We start from the raw sequence: 19,997 nt of genomic DNA, 5'->3' as shown, positions 1-19,997 counted from the left end.
CAGTCCCATAAGTGACATCCATTGATAGAGGACCTCATTGCCTTTAAATGGCTCAGTGCCCGAGTCCACCATGAAATAAAACGACAGAAACAAATAACCTGGGAATGGTATGTTACTGCCATTGGACTGCATACCCCCCCTTCCCCCTTTGCAGGCATGGACAAAGATTTAGTTCCTCTATGGACACCAGGTGCACCTGGTGTTTCCCTGAATGGTGTCACCTACACTCACCCACATTCTGTCACCAAACATTTTGCTCTGTGCTATGCTTGAACCCTTTGCATCTGAGAATTATCAGCCAACATTTCATGACAAACATAGGGTGGAGCGAATTCACTTACCTATCAATATATGTTACCCACTTCCCCATCATGCTCTGTTGAGTTAGTGGGAATTCCTCAGTACCCTAGTTCTCTGCCCTGATATGGCTCCAGGGACAGACTGCATCCACAGCCAAATGTTCAGACACCTATTGATGGATTGCCAATGTCACATCCTTGCAATTTTTAATCATATCTGGAGCAAGATTGAATTCCCACGTCAGTGGTGAGAAAGTGAGGCTGTCTCAGTTATGAAACTCCATAAACACCACCCGAAGATGGGTCATGCTATCACCCATTTAGTCTCACCAGTGTTTTTTGCAAATTGCTTGAACATGTAGTGAATTGGTAGTCATTTTGGTACCTTGAATCTCGGGAACTTTTAGCTCTGTTCCAGGGTGGTTTTCACCAACATTGTTTTACTGCTGACACTTTTGTGTGCCTGGAGTCTTCTGTCTGTTCAGGTTTTGCCTGACGTCAACACTTATCACTTCATCACTTCTTTTTTGACTTGCAGAAGTCCTATGACCTCATAAGGTGTCTTCACATCCTCGTCACCGTACACGAGTAGGCTCTTGGGCCCATTCTAGATTTTTGTCTGAAACTTCTTGTCACATCATATTTTCCAGCTTCTCACAGTAACAGGCATCCCTGCTGCCCTCTCATATACAGGGCTTTTATTGAGTGTGTCATATTTTCTAGTGGCTATCAATAGTCAAGCATCAGCTGTTGCTCTCTGTATGCTGACGATTTTTACATGTTCTTTTGCTCCTCCACTGTGAGTGTTGAAAACCAACCTCAGGGTGTCATATAAAAGGTGCAGTCATGGGCTCTTGCCCATGGCTTCCATTTTTCAGCTGCCACGACAAACATTGTGCACGTCTGTTGCCATCAAACTGTCCATCCACAACCAGAATTATACCTCGATGACTAATTGCTCCATGTGTTGATCTTTCGCTCTCTGGGGTCGTCTTTGATGCCCGATTGACATTGCTTCCCCATCTCCCCCAACTTAAGTGGACGAGCTGGTCACACCTTAATATTCTTTACTGCCTCAGTAACACCAGCTGGAGTGCAGACTGTTCTACACTTCTGCAACAGAAAGCAGCTCTCATACTGTCCTGTCTTGAGTATGAAAGTCTGGCATATGGCTCGGCATCGCCTTCAGCATTGTGGATGCTGGACCCAATACACCATTGTGGAGTCTGACTGGTGACAGGTGCCTTTTGGACCTGGCTTGTGAACAGCCTACTCGTGGAGGCTGGGGTCCTTACTCCACTACAGAACAGGTATTAACAACTGCTGCTCAAGTATGCGATACACATTTGCTACTCCCCTGAGCAACCAAACTACCGTGTCCTTTTACGTAGTAGAGAGATCCACCTCCCACAATAGCAATTCAGGACTGGAGCCACAATTGCAGTTGACATACAATGTCTCTGCTATGAACTCTGACTTCCTCCACTGTCACCTCTTGTCAGGAAACAATCAAGCATGCCCACATGGTGTGTACCCATCCTCAGATCAGTTTGGACATATACTTTGGGCTGAAAGACTCTGTTGACTCCGAGGTCTTTCACTGCATGTTGCCGGCCATCTTTGTCGCATTTCCAGGTTTGCAATTTGTATACACCGGCGGTTTTACAGTCAACAGATAAACTGGTATTTAAACACATGCACACACACAAAAGCTGCAGTAAACTACTATTCCACTGAATGGATACTGTATATTCACTGTAGAACTGGTAGCCGCCACTCGAACCCTCAGTCACATTTGTTCTTTCACTGGCGAGACATTCTTACCAGGTGTAGAAGTTTGAAACCATAATTTGGTTGCAGTAATTACATGTCTATTGTTTGAAACTGATAAACAGTATGTTATTCAAAATAATCTCCATTGCTCTTTGTACATTTCTCCTACCTCTCCTCCAGGCTATGAATGCCACACACACACACACACACACACACACACACACACACATACACACACACACACACACACACACACACACACACACACACACACACACACACACACACACAGTTCTTCTTTTGAAGCGAACCAGTCAGTGAGTCATTTTCGTACATTTTTCATACGAATTGAAGTGTTGTTCAGCAAGAGCATGTCCAAGCGATGCAAGTAGATGATAATCGGACGGAACCATGTCTGGAGAATAAGCTGCATGACCTAGTATTTCACAACTGAATTCCTGGATCATTTCCTTGACTCATTTTGCTGTGTGTGATGGGGTATTATCATGGGGCAATATGACTTTGTGTTGCCTTTTTCCTTGTTCTGGTTATTTTTCACATAATGCTCGATTTAAATTGATCATTTACTGTTAGTGGCAATCAGTGTTGATGGCCTCATCAGGTTTCAGCAGCACATAATAGATAACACTCTTCTAATCCTGCCAAACACAGAGCATTGTCTTCTTTCCAAAGTGATTTGGTCTTGCAGTGGATGTCGATAGTTTGCCATGATTTACGACGCTTATGATTCTCAAAATATATCCATTTTTCATCACCTGTCACTATTCAATAGGCAAACGACTGTCTTTTGTATCTGGCGAGCAGCATTTCACAAATGGTCTTCCAATGTGCTTGCTGTCTTTACATTCAGTTCATACAGTTAGATTTGGTTGCCCAGCATATCGCTGTTGTGTCACAAGCCACCACACATCAGTCAGTAGCTACATCTAGAGTAGTATTGGAACTCATATCTTTCACCACAGATGATGTGGCAGGTCCTGGACTCCAATGTGCTGCCTCCAATCCACTTGGTTATGGTTGTGTCAACTCCGACAGTGATTCTCCAGACAATGCTTTGAGATGTGAATTTATGTCAATGTCATGTAACAATGGTTCAGATTGGGCTATCAGTTTTGCTGTTAATGCGGTAAGCTCTGAGTGTAGACAGCCTTTTACACATCATTTCAGGTATACAATGTCAATGTGTACGTCACAGGGACTTTTAGAATAAAACTTACGTCAGTTTCTCTGCAGTCTAGTAAGACTGCAAACAAATTATTTATCGATTTATTCATCGATAGGTTACCGGTACAATTGCATTTGGATATGGGAGCTGCTGCCACCTTGTTGAACGAGCATATATATCTGCTCCTCAGTTCCACGTAGTTATCTCCCTGTATCAAAGTTTTGCCTGCATACAATGATGCGACAATCCCAGTCTTACATAGTTGTAGTTTGTCTGTGCACTACAAAAGTCAGACACACTTGGTTTGTTTTATAGTGTCAGAATCTTTAGAACCACTCAACATTTTTGGTATGGATGAATTTGAAATGTTTAGCTCTTCTCTCGTGGACGATGTCCTTCAAGTAGCTTCACATGTACCCCCATAGCAATTTCGGGACCATTCTGTATTGAAACTAACTTTATGACTGTCAGTAATGTTTAGTGTGTCCTGAAGGGAAGGATTTCGATGCTGTAAGACAGCTGCAGATATTCTAGAGGCTGACAAGTTCTGCACTATCGCATCACACAACATTTGATCATTGAAATTTTTACCGCAGTCACAATCAAATCGACACAGTCATAACGAACCTTTTAGTTCCATGACCCATCGAGGAATGCTTACATTGATGAAAAAAATTGAACCATGCAGTTGCTACTGACACTAGTTATTCAAAATAACTGTCTGGCAATGACAGGATACAGTCCATCGACAACTGCTCTGGACGGTAGTCAGGACTGAGTTTCAGGCAAAGGTTATAGGTAAAGGTGCCTACAACGGATAAGAAAAAAAATTTCTGCACCTCTTGTGATGCATTATAGATGCTGAGATGTGCCACCAGCTGGTGTTTATATATGTCCGATTCCTCTTTCTCTGGGTCAAACTGATGGAATGGAGGTATGACTGTACCCAAAAGTCCACTGTTGCTGCTGCTGATTATTCACGGCGAAAGACTGTTTTAATGCCTCTGTCAACTCGTTGGTTTGCTGAGCCTGTAAATTACAAACATAAACATAGCCAAAGCCTTGCATACAAACAAAAATTCCGCGAAGCGAAATGTAGTGTGAGGAGGGCTATGCGAGAGGCGTTCAATGAATTCGAAAGTAAAGTTCTATGTACTGACTTGGCAGAAAATCCTAAGAAATTTTGGTCCTATGTCAAAGCGGTAGGTGGATCAAAACAAAATGTCCAGACACTCTGTGACCAAAATGGTACTGAAACAGAGGATGACAGACTAAAGGCCGAAATACTAAATGTCTTTTTCCAAAGCTGTTTCACAGAGGAAGACTGCACTGTAGTTCCTTCTCTAGATTGTCACACAGATGACAAAGTGCTAGATATCAAACTAGACGACAGACGGATAGAGAAACAATTAAAACTGCTCAAAAGAGGAAAGGCCGCTGGACCTGATGGAATACCAGTTCGATTTTACACAGAGTACGCGAAGGAACTTGCTCCCCTTCTTGCAGCGGTGTACCGTAGGTCTCTAGAACAGCAAAGCGTTCCAAAGGATTGGAAAAGGGCACAGGTCATCCCCGTTTTCAAGAAGCGGCGTCGAACAGATGTGCAGAACTATAGACCTATATCTAACGTCATTTAGTTGTAGAATTTTGGAACACTTATTATGTTCAGTATAATGACTTTTCTGGAGACTAGAAATCTACTCTGTAGGAATCAGCATGGGTTTCGAAAAAGACGGTCGTGTGAAACCCAGCTCGCGCTATTCGTCCACGAGACTCAGAGGGCCATAGACACGGGTTCACAGGTAGATGCTGTGTTTCTTGACTTCCACAAGGCGTTTGATACAGTTCCTCACAGTCGTTTAATGAACAAAGTAAGAGCAATGTGGACTATCAGACCAATTGTGTGACTGGATTGAAGAGTTCCTAGATAACAGAACGCAGCATGTCATTCTCAATGGAGAGAAGTCTTCCGAAGTAAGAGTGATTACAGGTGTGCCGCAGGGGAGTGTCATAGGACCGTTGCTATTCACAATATACATAAATGACCTTGTGGATGACATCGGAAGTTCACTGAGGCTTTTTGCAGATGATGCTGTGATCTATCGAGAGGTTGTAACAACGGAAAACTGTACTGAAATGCAGGAGGATCTGCAGCGAATTGACGCATGGTGCAGGGAATGGAAATTCAATCTCAATGTAAAAAAGTGTAATGTGCTGCGAATACATAGAAAGATAGATCCCTTATCATTTAGCTACAAAATAGCAGGTCAACAACTGGAAGCAGTTAATTCCATAAATTATCTGGGAGTAGGCATTAGGAGTGATTTAAAATGGAATGATCATATAAAGTTGATCGTTGGTAAAGCAGATGCCAGACAGAGATTCATTGGAAGAATCCTAAGGAAATGCAATCCGAAAACAAAGGAAGTAGGTTACAGTACGCTTGTTCGCCCACTGCTTGAATACTGCTCAGCAGTGTGGGATCCGTACCAGATAGGGTTGATAGAAGAGAGAGAGAAGATCCAACGAAGAGCAGCGCGCTTTGTTACAGGATCATTTAGTAATCGCGAAAGTGTTACAGAGATGATAGATAGACTCTAGTGGAAGACTCTGCAGAAGAGACGCTCAGTAGCTCGGTACAGGCTTTTGTTAAAGTTTCGAGAACATACTTTCACTGAAGAGACAAGCAGTATATTTCTCCCTCCTACGTATATCTTACAAAGAGACCATGAGGATAAAATCAGAGAGATTAGAGCCCACACAGAGGCACACCGACAATCCTTCTTTCCATGAACAATACGAGGCTGGAATAGAAGGGAGAACCGATAGAGGTACTCAGGGTACCCTCCGCCACACACTGTCAGGTGGCTTGCGGAGTATGGATGTAGATGTAGATGTAGAACTGGAACATCAAGAAAAGGTTCTTCTTGTTTGGATATTTTAACAAGTCTTTTGCGTTGACAGTCACTAAATATACTAACATGAAGACTAAGAACAGGAAAAAACACAAAAGTGACAGCAGAAGAACCACAATATAGGATCTGAGGGCAGCATGCTGTACTAATAACAGAATATCTAAATACCACACAAGAAGAGAAAAAAAACCACCAACTTAACTAACAGGCACAGAAACACTATCAAATCGCTGACAGATAAAAAAAAAAAATAAAATAAAACTTTTTCCAAAGCCCTTAACTCGTCTCCAGAGGACTGACTTGAAACCTGGGAAATTTGTTGTGTCCCAAGTACAAACTACCAAATGAAAAGTTGGCATTAATTACAACTTCGAAGATTTATTCTGAAAACAAGGTGAAACATAACTCAACATAATCATTTGTGTTCATGTCCATAGCCAAACTTCTCCCATAAATACTATCACAGTAACCACATTGCGACTGAGAGGAGACCTGCTCTGTACACCAGGATGCCCACCAGACAAATCTCCCCATCCGGGCTGTGACGCAACTTAATCATATGAGGCTGCATCCTGATTGGCTCCATTGACTCCAGTGGTATGACTGTTGTTCTCTCGTGGTGCCCCCACTGTGAGCACTTTGAAGTATACCAAGCTGATGCCACTAGAGTTTTGGCACACGGTGCTCGAGAAGGCAGTGGCTGCATCTTACTTGCAGTCATCACACAGTATGAAAGCATGGAACAACAGCTCCAAATTTTTGGATTTGGATATTTTCAACCCACAGCCACCAATATCTATAGAAAACTTGGGATCCATCAGGGATCGTTTCTGCACTCTTTGGTGTCAGTTTCAGTGGTATTGTGTCTGCAGTGGGACCCACGGTCTCACTGTCACTGTATGTGGACGACCTTTGTCAATAATACAGCTCTATGTTGTTGTATACCACAGAGCAGCACCCGCAGTGCACCATACAGGAAGTACAAAACTATGCTGTGAATCGTGATTAACAGTTTCTCCCACAAAAGCTCACACTAAGCACTTTCGTAGACTCAGGACTGTGCAGCCACATTTAAAACTTTACCTAGGTAACAAGGTACTTGAAGTCACTGAAACTTTCAAATTCTCAGGCCTTTTATTTAACAATAAGGTAAAATAGTTACCACATGTATTCCAGTTCATGACAGACTGGATTACAAAACTTAATATCCAAAGATATCTCAACAGCTCCTCTATTGGTGGAGACCACACAGTTCTTATGCAGTTCTTCTCAAATTTGATTTTATTCCATCTAGACTATGCCAGTGTTGCCTACAGGTTGGCTGCACCATCAGTACTGAGATTGTTGCACCCTGTCCGCCACAGTTGTATGCGTATGGCAACTAGAGTCTTCTGTATGAGCCATGTAGACAAGCTCTGTGTGGAATCTGGTACCCTGCCATTGAGGGTCAGATGGCAGCAACTCTTGGTGAACTTTGTGGTCACCGCCTTCAGATACTTATTCATCCCTGTTTGGCATCCCACATGGTGTGTATGCGGTCCTATGATTCAGATGGACCTCTTCTATGGCCATAGGAAAAATGCTGATACCACCATTCTCAGAGGCCTGTTTTGTTCAGTTGTACCTAAATTCGGCATGCATCAATGAAGTAGCTTAGAACTCTTTCCATAAAAGATTTCATGGTTTTATAGCGACTCAGTGAGCTGCTTATGAGGCATATCTCCATGCTACTGCAGAAACTTTTTGTCTGCTAACGTCAAAGACATATTAGTAGACCTTCACAACTCCGGAACCAGTGTACCATTCATCTGGACACAGCCATGTAGGTATTCTGGGAAATGAACTCACTGATAAATTAACTATAGAAGCAACCACAAGAGACAAACCTGAACTCAAAGAGTACTGGGCACAGACCTATGACTGAAACTGCACCAAAAAATTTTGAAAACCTGGGATATGGAATGGCAGGCTACGTTGAACCTAAAGAAGCTGAGAACAATCAAGAGGACTGCCAAGGTGTAGCCCTGATTCTCAAAGTGCGCGCGCTGTAGGCTGATCTGTGACAAGCCTACATATGGCTACCTCCCTATTTCAGATACTTGGGGATCATGAGATAACAACTATGAAAGTCATAAATTTCATGAGGGAAAGTGGATTTTATAATAAAATGTATTGTAGCTCAATATTGGGTCTCGGGCGTGGATGTCATGGGAGTACCTCTTGGTGCGATGGGTGACCCAAACCACCTACAATTACTTTCTACCTCAGCACTGTGATGCACTTTTAAATTTTTTATGTATTTATTTTATATCTCTGATAGTTCAAGCCAATTGATTCTCTAGTACTTATAGTCTTAATTTTCTCACTCCATTATTGTACTGCTGGCTATGATGATCCTTATTGGATTATCTTCTAGTGGTCAGCTGCAGTTTTTAGTGGCCATCCAGTGCCATAAGTAAGCAACTGCATGCAAATTTTCAATGACAACCATAATGTCACAGACCCTGGAGCTGTCAGTTCCCCTTTTCTCTTCCGACATTATTTTATGAATTATCAGTGCAGCAAGGGATTGGTAATGTAGATGTTTAATCCCTTTAAACCAATCACTGTTGTCATTGTCATCATCACTTTCTTCCATATTTATCGGGCCAGGGCCTTGACCCAATTAGGCTAGGCCCTGGTCTTGTCCCAGTTTTACTATGGCTGCCATATTTATGGCTCAGAGGCACTTTCAGCTTTGAAACTGTTGGACAGAGCCAATCATTGTGGGGTAAAACTGACTGCTGACCCCTTCCAGGCTACCACCATAGACATTCTCCTTGCTAAAGTGGATATATTCCCTCCTCAGTTTCGACAATTTCATAATTATCCAACTTATCAAATTCTTTCTGCATACAAGTCGCATTGACCCCCCCCCCCCCCCCCTGATACCAACCATTAGGTGGGATTAGCAAACTATTGGAATGAACCTCGAGGTCCTCTGCCGGGATCTCTACTTCGTAACCTTTGAAAGTGCTGCCCATGTTTTTTTGAACATGCCACCTTGATTAGTACCCAGATCACAAATTGGGACCAATCTATTTCAAGGAGCTAAAGTGTATTGCCCCCATGACGTCTCAGTATCAGTTTGTCAGGAATATTAGGGTGCTACTGTGGTTTATACTGACAGCTGTAAAACCATAGATAGGGTGGGATATGGTCTGAAATTTCCCACTTGTCAGGTATAACATTTGTTGCCAGAAACATAGTGTTTTTACAGGGTTGACTGATAGTCATTATCAGAATTCCATGATTTATCAAACTTACCTCCATTTACAAAATTTTAATTTGTCATGATTCCATGAACAGTCTCCAGGCTATTGTACAATATTACCCTTGTCATCTTCTGATACCTGCTATTTATGACTCTTTTGTACATCATTTGTACTGCCTGCTCGGTTGTCTTTCTCTGGCCCTCAAGTCATGTGATTATCCCAGGAAATAAACTGGTTGATCGTCTGGCTAGAGAAATAATTACTTACCCAACATTCGCTTTGATGATTCCAGGTATGGATTTGCAGGTGCAAATAAGACTTCTCCTCACAACACCTGGTGGGGTACTGCCCCCTCGGAGAAACTCTGAACTATCAAGGAGGCTGTGGATGCATAATGCTCCTCCTTCCAGTCCCCTCAGAAGGAATCCACTGCCCTGTGTCGCCAGATCAGTCATACCATATTAACCTATAGTTTCATTTAATGTTAGATTAGATTAATACTTGTTCCATAGATCATGAATACGACACTTCGTAATGATGTGGAACGTGTCAGGTTAATAAAAGATGTCTGTATAAGAAATTACATTACACAAAATATTGCATGACACTAATGATTAAGTTTTTTTATTTTTTTTATTTTTTTTTACTTAGTTTATATCTAAAAATTCAGTCAATGAGTAGAAGGAGTTGTCATCTAGAAATTCTTTTAATTTATTTTTAAATGTTAGTTGGCTATCTGTCAGGCTTTTGATGCTGTTTGGTAGGTGCCCAAAGACTTTTGTGGCAGCATAATTTACCCCTTTCTGTGCCAAAGTCAGATTTAACCCTGCATAGTGAAGATCATTCTTTCTCCTGGTGTTATAGGTATGCACACTGCTATTACTTTTGAATTGGGTTGGATTATTATCAACAAATTTCATAAGGGAATATATATACTGTGAGGATCCCTAGATCCTTAAATGGATGTCTGCAGGATGACCGTGGGTGGGCTCCAGCAATTATTCTGATTACACGTTTTTGTGCAATGAATACTTTTCTACTCAACGATGAATTACCCCAGAATATGAAAGTAGGCATAGTAAGCTAATTTACTGAGATTCTTATCACCAAAATTTGCAATAACCCTAATAGCATACATAGCTGAACTCAGACGTTTCAGCAGACCATCAATGTGTTGCTTCCAGTTTAACCTCTCATCAATGGACACACCTAAAAATTTTGAAAATTCTACCTTAGCTACAGACTTCTGTTCAAATTCTATATTTATTACTGGAGTTGTGCCATTTACTGTACGGAACTGTATATACTGTGTTTTATCAAAATTTAAAGAGAGTCCATTTGCTGAGAACCACTTAATAATTTTGTGAAAAACATCATTTACAATTACATCACTTAGTTCTTGGTTTTTGGATGTTATTACTCTACTTGTATCATCAGCAAAAAGAACTAACTTTGCATCTTCATCAATGTGGAATGGTAAGTCATTAATGTATATCAAGAACAGTAAAGGACCTAAGACCAAACCCTGTGGGACCCCGTGCTTGATAGCACCCCAGTTTGAGGAATCAGCTGTTGTTTTAACATTACACGAACCACTTATTTCAACTTTCTGCATTCTTCCAGTTAAGTATGAATTAAACCATTTGTGCACTGCCCCACTCAAACCATAATGATTTAGCTTATCTAAAAGAATTCCATGATTTACACAATCAAAGGCCTAATGTAATGAGCCACCCCCATGTTGTGCTTGTAGGGAGTAGCTCACATCGTGGTGGAATGCCCCCTCCATCTGGCTCTCCATGCTAAGTATGGTCTTCTGGATGTTTATCTCTAGTATTGGTTTACGATACCCATACAGTTGAACCAGTTCTACATTTTCTTTGTGAAAGCAGTTTTTATTCTCAAATATAATGCTTTAAACCACATTCAAGGTGTGGGTAAGGTGGTTCATCTTGGGAATCTTGCATTGCGTGCTGAGTCTGGGGACCATCAGCCCTACCTCCTTTGCCAGCTGCATTGGTCATCCCTTTTTTTCTCAGTTTTAATTGATTTTAGATGCACTTAGCCTCTTTTTTTCCATACTCTATTATCCGTCTTAGGGGTAGCTTTTCTGTAAATAGCAGATGCTGCTTCTCTGTTAAACTCTTTCACTGTAACAGATCAGGGATGAGATGAATTTGGGAGATGCAGGCTGGATTTGGGAGAAGCAGCCATCACTTGCAGAGACCTTCAGGACACTCAGCTGCCTCACTCACCTTCTGACCTGATTATTTCTCTCACCTCATTTTATTATTTTTGATCCCACTGATGTGATGTCCATTATATTTTTAGCATTCTCACTTTGTTATTAATCTTCCTGCTAGATGCTAGAATGCATTCTTTACTGTTTAACTGTCTTAACTCGTAATGGAGTTGGTGCGGGGAGGGGGGGGGGGCAGATGCAGGTGGGGTTTCTCTTGCCACAAATGAGCTCTGAGGAAGCCCTTGTCAGCACTCTGACCTACGTACCAGGCTATCCATATACTTGTACTTACCTTTCAGTGATTTGTCAGTTCTAGCATTTGAAAGTGCCCACCATCCTCCCTACCAATCTGCATGGCAGGTGTTCAATTTCCACTTAATGCTGTCCTCGGCAAGCTAATAATGAGTCTGTGAGGTAGGTAACATATTCCATAATTCAGACTGTTTCTTATTAGCAGCATGAAACATCTTTGCTTGGAAATTTGGTGAATGAAACATATTAGCCAGTTAGCCATACAAGTCACCATCCAATTTGATATAAATTTGGAGCACTCTATAATGCTGAAAGGTGTGACAGTGTTCATTATATGCTGCATGTGCTTCTTTTCTTTGCGGTGTCATAGACAATGTGTTGGATGGCCATCATGATTCAGTGTGTGAAAGCCATTGAGATTCTTGTACCAGTGGTAAAGAGTATTTAGTTATCATAGCTTCCTCATTTTAAGATGATCCACTGGACTTACTGTCCCAGTTAATGTCTTCCGTTGATTCAGATAATTGTGTATCCAACGCAAACCTAGTGTAACATATGTCCACAGAATTAATTTGATAGTGTCATACTGTATTGGTGTGTTTAAGTAGCAGTATTAATGGTGCTAGTAACGTGAAACATGGCAGAAGTGCCATCTTGACAGGTGGAAGTCTGGTTTTGCTACAGATTAAGCAAACAATTATGTTACATGAAGCTTTCCTTGCACATAGAGTAGTCCATCGTCTTTTGAGTGTACATCCAGGATAGCAATATGCTTTCTCGGAAGCATTGCAAAAGATGTACAGTCGAGTTGGTAACCATCATGGAATTTATATTGGAGACCTTGATGGTAATATATCTCACTGTAGCTACTCAGCACATCTGCACAGTGTATTCTGGAATAACAATTTCCCTTCTCATATTAGTTGGGCCTGCATGTAACTATTTTTTATGGCCACTGCATTCAACTAAAATCTGTCTGTTTCTGTGTTCTAGTACATGTCTTGAACCTGTTTCCTTAGATTAGCATCTCACTCTTTGGGCCCATTATAATTATTAGCTGTTCTAAATTAGTAACCCATTTTGCCAGATCAAAACTTAGTAGTTCCATCAAAGCAGTGAATTCATAATATTAAGGGGCTGTCAAATGAAAAATAGACAGGTGGAACAAAAGTAAGTAGACTGTTCATTATTTAAAAAGTAATAGCCATAACTATTAATACATTTGTCCCGCTGTGGACCTGCCCACATGTTGCTGAGCTTCTGTCAAGTACTTTGCAGAAGTTTCATAAAGAAGCCCTTACGAAACCCCACACGTTATCTGCTTTGTACGAAGAGGTGCACGTCTGCAAACAAGCATGATTCTGCAAGCAGATGCAAACATTTTTCTATGAAGGCATTGACCATCCTGGCTGACAGTGGAATAAATGTGTTAACAGTTATGGTGATTACTCTTGAAATAATAAACAGTATACTTCCTTTCTTCCATCTGTCTTTGTTTTCTTTTGACTGCCCTGTATCCAAACTGATTGTGTCAGTAACATTCTCCACAACGGACAAGAAATTGTTAGGAAAAAAGCTCTACTATCTACTGGATGTCCAGTGATAGGAAACATACTTGTATGTCAATTGGAGGGTTCTCTTTTCTAAGTGTTGTGAAGAGCACAAAAGGGCTGCAAGTCAACAATGTAGCAACACAGTTGTGGTAGCATGGTATGTAGTCCTGCATAAGAAATTGTTCACTTACCTTTAGGTCACTCCTTCATAGATACCCTGGCACAAGGTTCTCGACAAGAAAAATTGTTAGAAATACTAACCACACTATATTTGTCGACAGTGTGCAGAAATGATTTCAAGTTCCTGGTTTGGCTAACACCCAAATGAGTGAATTTTTTTGAAATCAAACTGTAATATGTTGTCACTTTTAAATACAAATTTATGCCACCAAATTCACACTATATACAGTTTGGAATACAGCATTCGCACGTACAACACACATTCCCCAGTAGCCAGTTGAAGGTTTTCACCTTACCCATTACCCAAGATATATGCAAATTTCCATGGTTCTGATGCTCGCACAGTGCCTTGTGAATGTTCACTTTGTACTACAGGGTGTACAGAAATTTCCGTTGCAAACTTCTAGGACTTGTGATTGAGTACGTAATATTTTGAATAGGAAACCAGGTCTGGAAAAATACCATTCCTGTTGTATGACGCTTTCAATTCAGATGTGTAACTCGCCCACTTCTGCTTGAATTAAATTAGGCATGACACGGTACAGTTATTAGGTAACAATTTGACAGGAAATGTAATGAAACATCCATTTATCACTTAAGCACATTTGTTTGTATTAACACTTAAGAATTGTTTGTCTACATTATTACTGTATCAGAGACTTACAGGCTTTGAACAAGTCTTGCAGCAAAACAGACATTAAGTGACATCAGGTGAATGATGTAGTACACGTTATCCTGTCTACCCTACTCTGTACCAGGACAAGCAACTCTGAGACTTTTCTCTTTACCTCAGCAGACATGGACATGTTACACATCTGAATTGAAACCAACATAGAACAGAAATGGTATGTTTCTGGACATGAGTTCCTATTCAAAATATTATGTACTCACTCTCCTGCATAAGTCCTAGATGTTTGTAATGGATATTTCTAAACACCCTGTATAAGTTCTCTGTTACGGTTGCATGGTATGCCACAAGGAATTTTATTTATTTGAATCAGTCATAATTTGCACAAAAAAATAAAAAAATTGCATAATAGCCATTTACATCCATTCTTAAACACGTTCTGATACGTTTCAGTCTCCTAAATTTCATGACTGCTTATAATTAATATATTTTTACAGAGCCCAGTGTGAGAAATCCAATCACAACAAGAGCCCAGCACTGACCCTCCCTTGAACTCCTGATCGCAATACTGCTCACAGACCCAATGCATGCAAAAAAATCTCTTGTATAATTTTAACAATATTATGAAAAGGATAGATTGCTACTCACTGTAAAGATGATGTGTTGAGTTGCAAAAAGGCACAGTGAGAAGTCTGTTACACATTGAGCTTTTGGCCAAAGCCTTCTTCAGGAAACAAAGGAAAACACAGATACATTTGCACAAGCAGGCATTCCTCACGCATATATGACTGCTGTCTCTGGAAACTCTGGCCAGTCTGCAACTGTCACACTGAATGAAAGAAGCAATCCATAGTGAGTCAGAGGAAGGATAGGGATACCTAGGGTATGTGTGGGGAGAGAATATATTGTAATGTTGTTGATGTTCCAAGCTGAATTTTTCTTATGATTTTGATTCACATGTGCCCACATTTTGTGTCTTGAATCCATCTAGTTATCAAGTTACTTTAGACAAAAGTATTAAATAAAATGTTTCAGATAAAACATAAAAGCAAATTAATCCCCTCTTTAAATGTGTGAACTACTGTACTAAATTTATAAATCAAGAGTACCATAAACTGGCTTCTTACAAATCACAGTTTCCCACCCATTCTGACAATAAAAACAAGAAAATTGGAATTATTTAACACAAATCATATGTCATTAAAATGAAAATTATTTTCTAAAATAATGTATTTTACAGAAGATTGTTTTGCTACATTGTTGAAAGACTAGAAACATTATCAAACTTCTTCGCTGACTTTTACATATAATATTCACAAACTTGTCAGGATGTTACTTATTCGTGAAAACTCTAAATTATGTGCTTCATGTATTTCAAAAAGCACTGTCGATATGAGGCTTAAATTACTATGGTAGTAAGCTATTAACACTACAAACTGTTACACAAAGTTTTATTCCATTTAGTGTATGGCAAGGGTGTAGTTAAATTTGTAATAGTAAATGCAACACAAGGATGCTGCAGATGACTCATTTGTTTTCAGAGCTCTGTACTTTCCAGAATCTTACATGTACAAATATGATTTATGCCTGAATAGAACTGTTAACTCGCCAAGTTTGTATTTTGCACTCTACAAATGTTCTCAGAGCACCCATCTGGTGTCATGTCATGTCATGTCTGTTCCATATCTTATATGCAGCAACATGCTGTCAGTGGTCATCACACTGAGCTGTTACAGCATTCTTGGCAGTGGGGGTATCTAACATGGTCCTTAATGTACCCCAGAGGAAAAAGTCACAAGGCCTTATGTCAGGCAACTTGGTGGAGGGAAGGGGGGGGAGGGGGGCTTGGGGGGGTGAGAGAAAGGGCACAGAGCTATATCACCTTCTACACTACACCCAATCCAGGAATGTGTTCATCATTCTGGTAGTGAGAAACATCAGTGCTCCAAGAGGGTGTGCCCCACCTTGCTGGAAAATGAAATTCTCAGAAACAGCAATCAGTTATGGAAACAACCATTACAGCAATGTATTAAGGTAAGAGGTACCCATCACACTCTTCTCACAAAAGAAAAGCAGCCAATATAGCTTCATCTGTGACATTTGCACAGCAAAAATTAATCTTTGGTGGATCTTGTTCGTGCACCACAATTTCATGAGGATTTTTAGTGTCCCACACTCTGATTGTGGTGATTAACCTTTCCAGATAAATGGAAGATTGCTTCATCACTGAATATCGGCTTGAAGGTGAGCTGTTCATCCTCGAGTACTTCCTAAGTGCCAGCCATAATCGTCTGGTTTTAATCGTTGCACAAGCTATAGATAGTATGGTTTGAAATGTAAATGCCATTACAAAATCCCCCACACAATATCCTATGGTATTCAGAGTTCATAGCTGGCACTGACTATTGATTTTTTTTGGGCTGCGTACAGAACTTTCTCACCCTCTCCACGGTTGCATGTAGCACACACTATCGACCATTACTTTTCTGTTTACAGAGGCAACCAGTCCCCCTAAATTATTAATACCAATGCACAGTGCTCTGTTTACATGGCACGTCTTTTCCATGATTCCTTCTGAATGCAAACTGCACTGTTATAACAGATAAACATATTGCATATTTCAGTACACAAAAACTCTTTCCGTACTTTGTTGCTATTTTGTCAGGAAAGTACTCTTGTAATGCCAGCTGATGGGCACAATGCAAACTTGGTGAATTTCTTTCTTTTTTTTTACATGTAGTGCTTTGGAAAATATAAAGCCTTGAAAATGAATGAATAATATATAGTAGCCCTATATTTTGTCACTTGTAACGTAGAGACAAGAACATGTGTCATTGTGAAGCATGTATGAAGCAGCTGTTGTTTGATACTACAGGGTATCCAGTAAAGGAGCCACCAATTTCAAAATAAAATATCTCCAAAACTATGATTGTTAGATGAGTGCAACAAAAGGTTGGGAAAGATGTAAGAATTTTATGTAGAATTTTTGAAATAACTTGAAACACTTCTAACAGACGGCACCATACAGTGTGCAGCTCATACAGTATCAGCATGCATAATTTAACTTTTTTTCTGGAAGCAGTTTTTGCAATCACATCACAATCTTTTCGAAATGTCCACCACTCACTGTGTGGAGGTGGTGCAAATGAACAGTGAAATTTCCCATCACATCCTGTAATTTTTCAATGGAAATGGATTCAAATGCCACACTGATAGCCAATTAATGTTCCTCCAGTGGGGTGGGAAGGTTCCATAGACAGTGTCTTTCAATATGCCCACAAAAAGTAGTCACAAGTAGTCAGATTGGATGAATATGGAGGTCAATTCATCCTTGTGCCGCAAATAGAAGCTTGACCGATGACAATTTTTACAGATCATAAACCTATTACCTTTGCGCCCAAACATGTTAATGACACATGCTCATCAAGACAGTTCGGTTACATTGAATTAATGAGCCAGTTTATAACAGACATTCGCAGTTTAAAGGGGGTGCAAAATTTAGTGGCTGATTGCTTTTCCTGTATTTATTTTATGAAGAACTTGATGTGGAACAAGCCAAGTACCCAAAGTGGCAACAACTGTTAAATGACTCATCTACAGGACAAAAATTGAACAAATTCCAGTAATGAACTTTTAAGTTGAATCTGTTGAGTGACATCTCTCTGCACAAACTATGACCATATATTTTGAAAAAGTTCCAAAAGACAGCCTTTGACAGCATCCATGGCCTATCTCATCCTCAGCCAACACTGCAATCAGCTATACTTATGGAAAGTTTTGTGTGGTCTTCTGTGAAGACAGAGACGTGCAAGTGGACGTATTCCTGAGACGTGCAAGTGGATGTATTCCTGCATTCCGTGTCAGCAAAATAAAGTGGGCTGTCAGGTACTTGCCGATCTCGGTAACTTTCAAAGTGCACTGGCTAGATGCGCCCACATTCAAATCGACCTAGTAGGCCCTCTCCCACCATCAGAAGGATACAGATTCTTATTCACAGCCATAGGCAGACATACAAGGTGGGCAGAAGCAATGCCGATAGCCAATATATCAGCTGAAACAACTGCATAAACATTTGTGTACTTGAATTGCACACTTTGGTTATCCTCTCCATGTTAGGACTAATCAAGGATGCCAGATTGAATCCCTGCTGATTGTGGAGCTAGACAGACTGTGCAATCTCTAACGACTCCACACATTCAGCTTCCACCCTGCCAGTAATGATACGGTAGAATGATGAAACAATCTTGAAAGTGTCACTAATGTATCACCAAGAAAAATGGACAGACATGCTATGCTTAGAGCTATTAAGCCTTCGAATGACATAGAAATCCAACATCAGGGCATCTGTGGCAGAAATGGTTTATGGTGAACACCTGCAGATCCCACTGGGCTATTTGACTATTTAGCCAGCATCACTGACACACAGAGAGGAACTGCCACAGTTAGTGCAGCAGTTAAGTACTATTGCACCAAAATATGTTGTCACACCCTTCTCACCAAGGTGGCATCATGGGTTTGTACACAAAGACTTCCACAGCTGTTAACACATAATGCTGCAAATGGACTCAGTTAAGTCTCGTTCCTATGGCCTCCATACACTGGCCCTTTTCTGATGTTGAGCAGAGGCATTCATGCCATAGACAAATTGTGCAATGGCATGCCATTGAAAGGTGCAGTTAAACATGCTAAACCGATGTGCATTTCACCCACAACCGCCTCAATGAATGGTGACTAACAATACACAATGTGCAACATTGCCCCCCCCCCCTCCCCCCCCCCCCCCCCGACTCCCATCCCTCCACTGCCCTCAGGAAGCAATGACTCACTGTTTCAGAGTGGACTTAGCTCCTAGATCTAGATCTAGTCAGTGGTCCTTCATACAGTGATGCTGGTGAATCCTCATGTTATGGTTGTTTTGTTACATCCTCATAATCAATGCTATGTCCAAAGATATCCCTTCCATGACATAGCAGTCATCGGGTAGGTCTTCATGTTGCTTGTGACAGAAGCCCCCTTCTCATTTTTCACCTGAAGATGATGAATACGGAATCCATTGAAATGTTACAACAAGAGGATGACACCAATCAGCTGCTAACCCCAAAATATTTCACATCTACCATATTGCGGACTTCCTCCATGTTTTCATCTGATGTTACAGTGTTGGTGAGTCATTTGGATTATAAACAAGAGATTTAGGACCATGTTTAAATTGAATGCACATTTCTTAACTGCTAAAGGTGGAGCAGGCTCCTCATTAACCTTCACCAACCTAAAGTAAATTTATTTGGCAATGAACATCCAACACGGAGAATTATGTGATGCATGGTATTCCAGTTTCTTCAGTTGAACAGAGAAGACATGTGCATGCACATGTGTGCACAGGTGCACCTGCAACTATACAGTTTTAATTGTGGTATATATCCAAAGAGTCTTGTCAAAAATTGATACTTGGTTTGCCTTCTGTTTGTATTTGAGACAACTTTATCTGCAGAAATAGATTAGGAAATGAGACACTTAAAGTAGTAAAGGAGTTTTGCTATTTGGGGAGCAAAATAACTGATGATGGTCGAAGTAGAGAGGATATAAAATGTAGACTGCCAATGGCAAGGAAAGCGTTTCTGAAGAAGAGAAATTTGTTAACATCGAGTATAGATTTAAGTATCAGGAAGTCTTTTCTGAAAGTATTTGTATGGAGTGTAGCCATGTATGGAAGTG

General features: G+C 40.6%; 1 protein-coding gene across 1 annotated transcript in view; it reads left to right on the top strand.

The window, feature by feature from the left end:
* Positions 1-19,997, top strand: part of LOC126281921 (PIH1 domain-containing protein 1-like) — a 47,563-nt gene that overhangs the window by 7,050 nt on the left and 20,516 nt on the right. The gene's annotated exons all lie outside the window — the stretch shown is intronic.

Source organism: Schistocerca gregaria, chromosome 7, assembly GCF_023897955.1.
Source record: "Schistocerca gregaria isolate iqSchGreg1 chromosome 7, iqSchGreg1.2, whole genome shotgun sequence".
Taxonomy (NCBI): Eukaryota; Metazoa; Arthropoda; class Insecta; order Orthoptera; family Acrididae; genus Schistocerca; species Schistocerca gregaria.
Note: the sequence above shows the minus strand (reverse complement) of the source record. Positions and strands in the feature narration are given on the sequence as shown.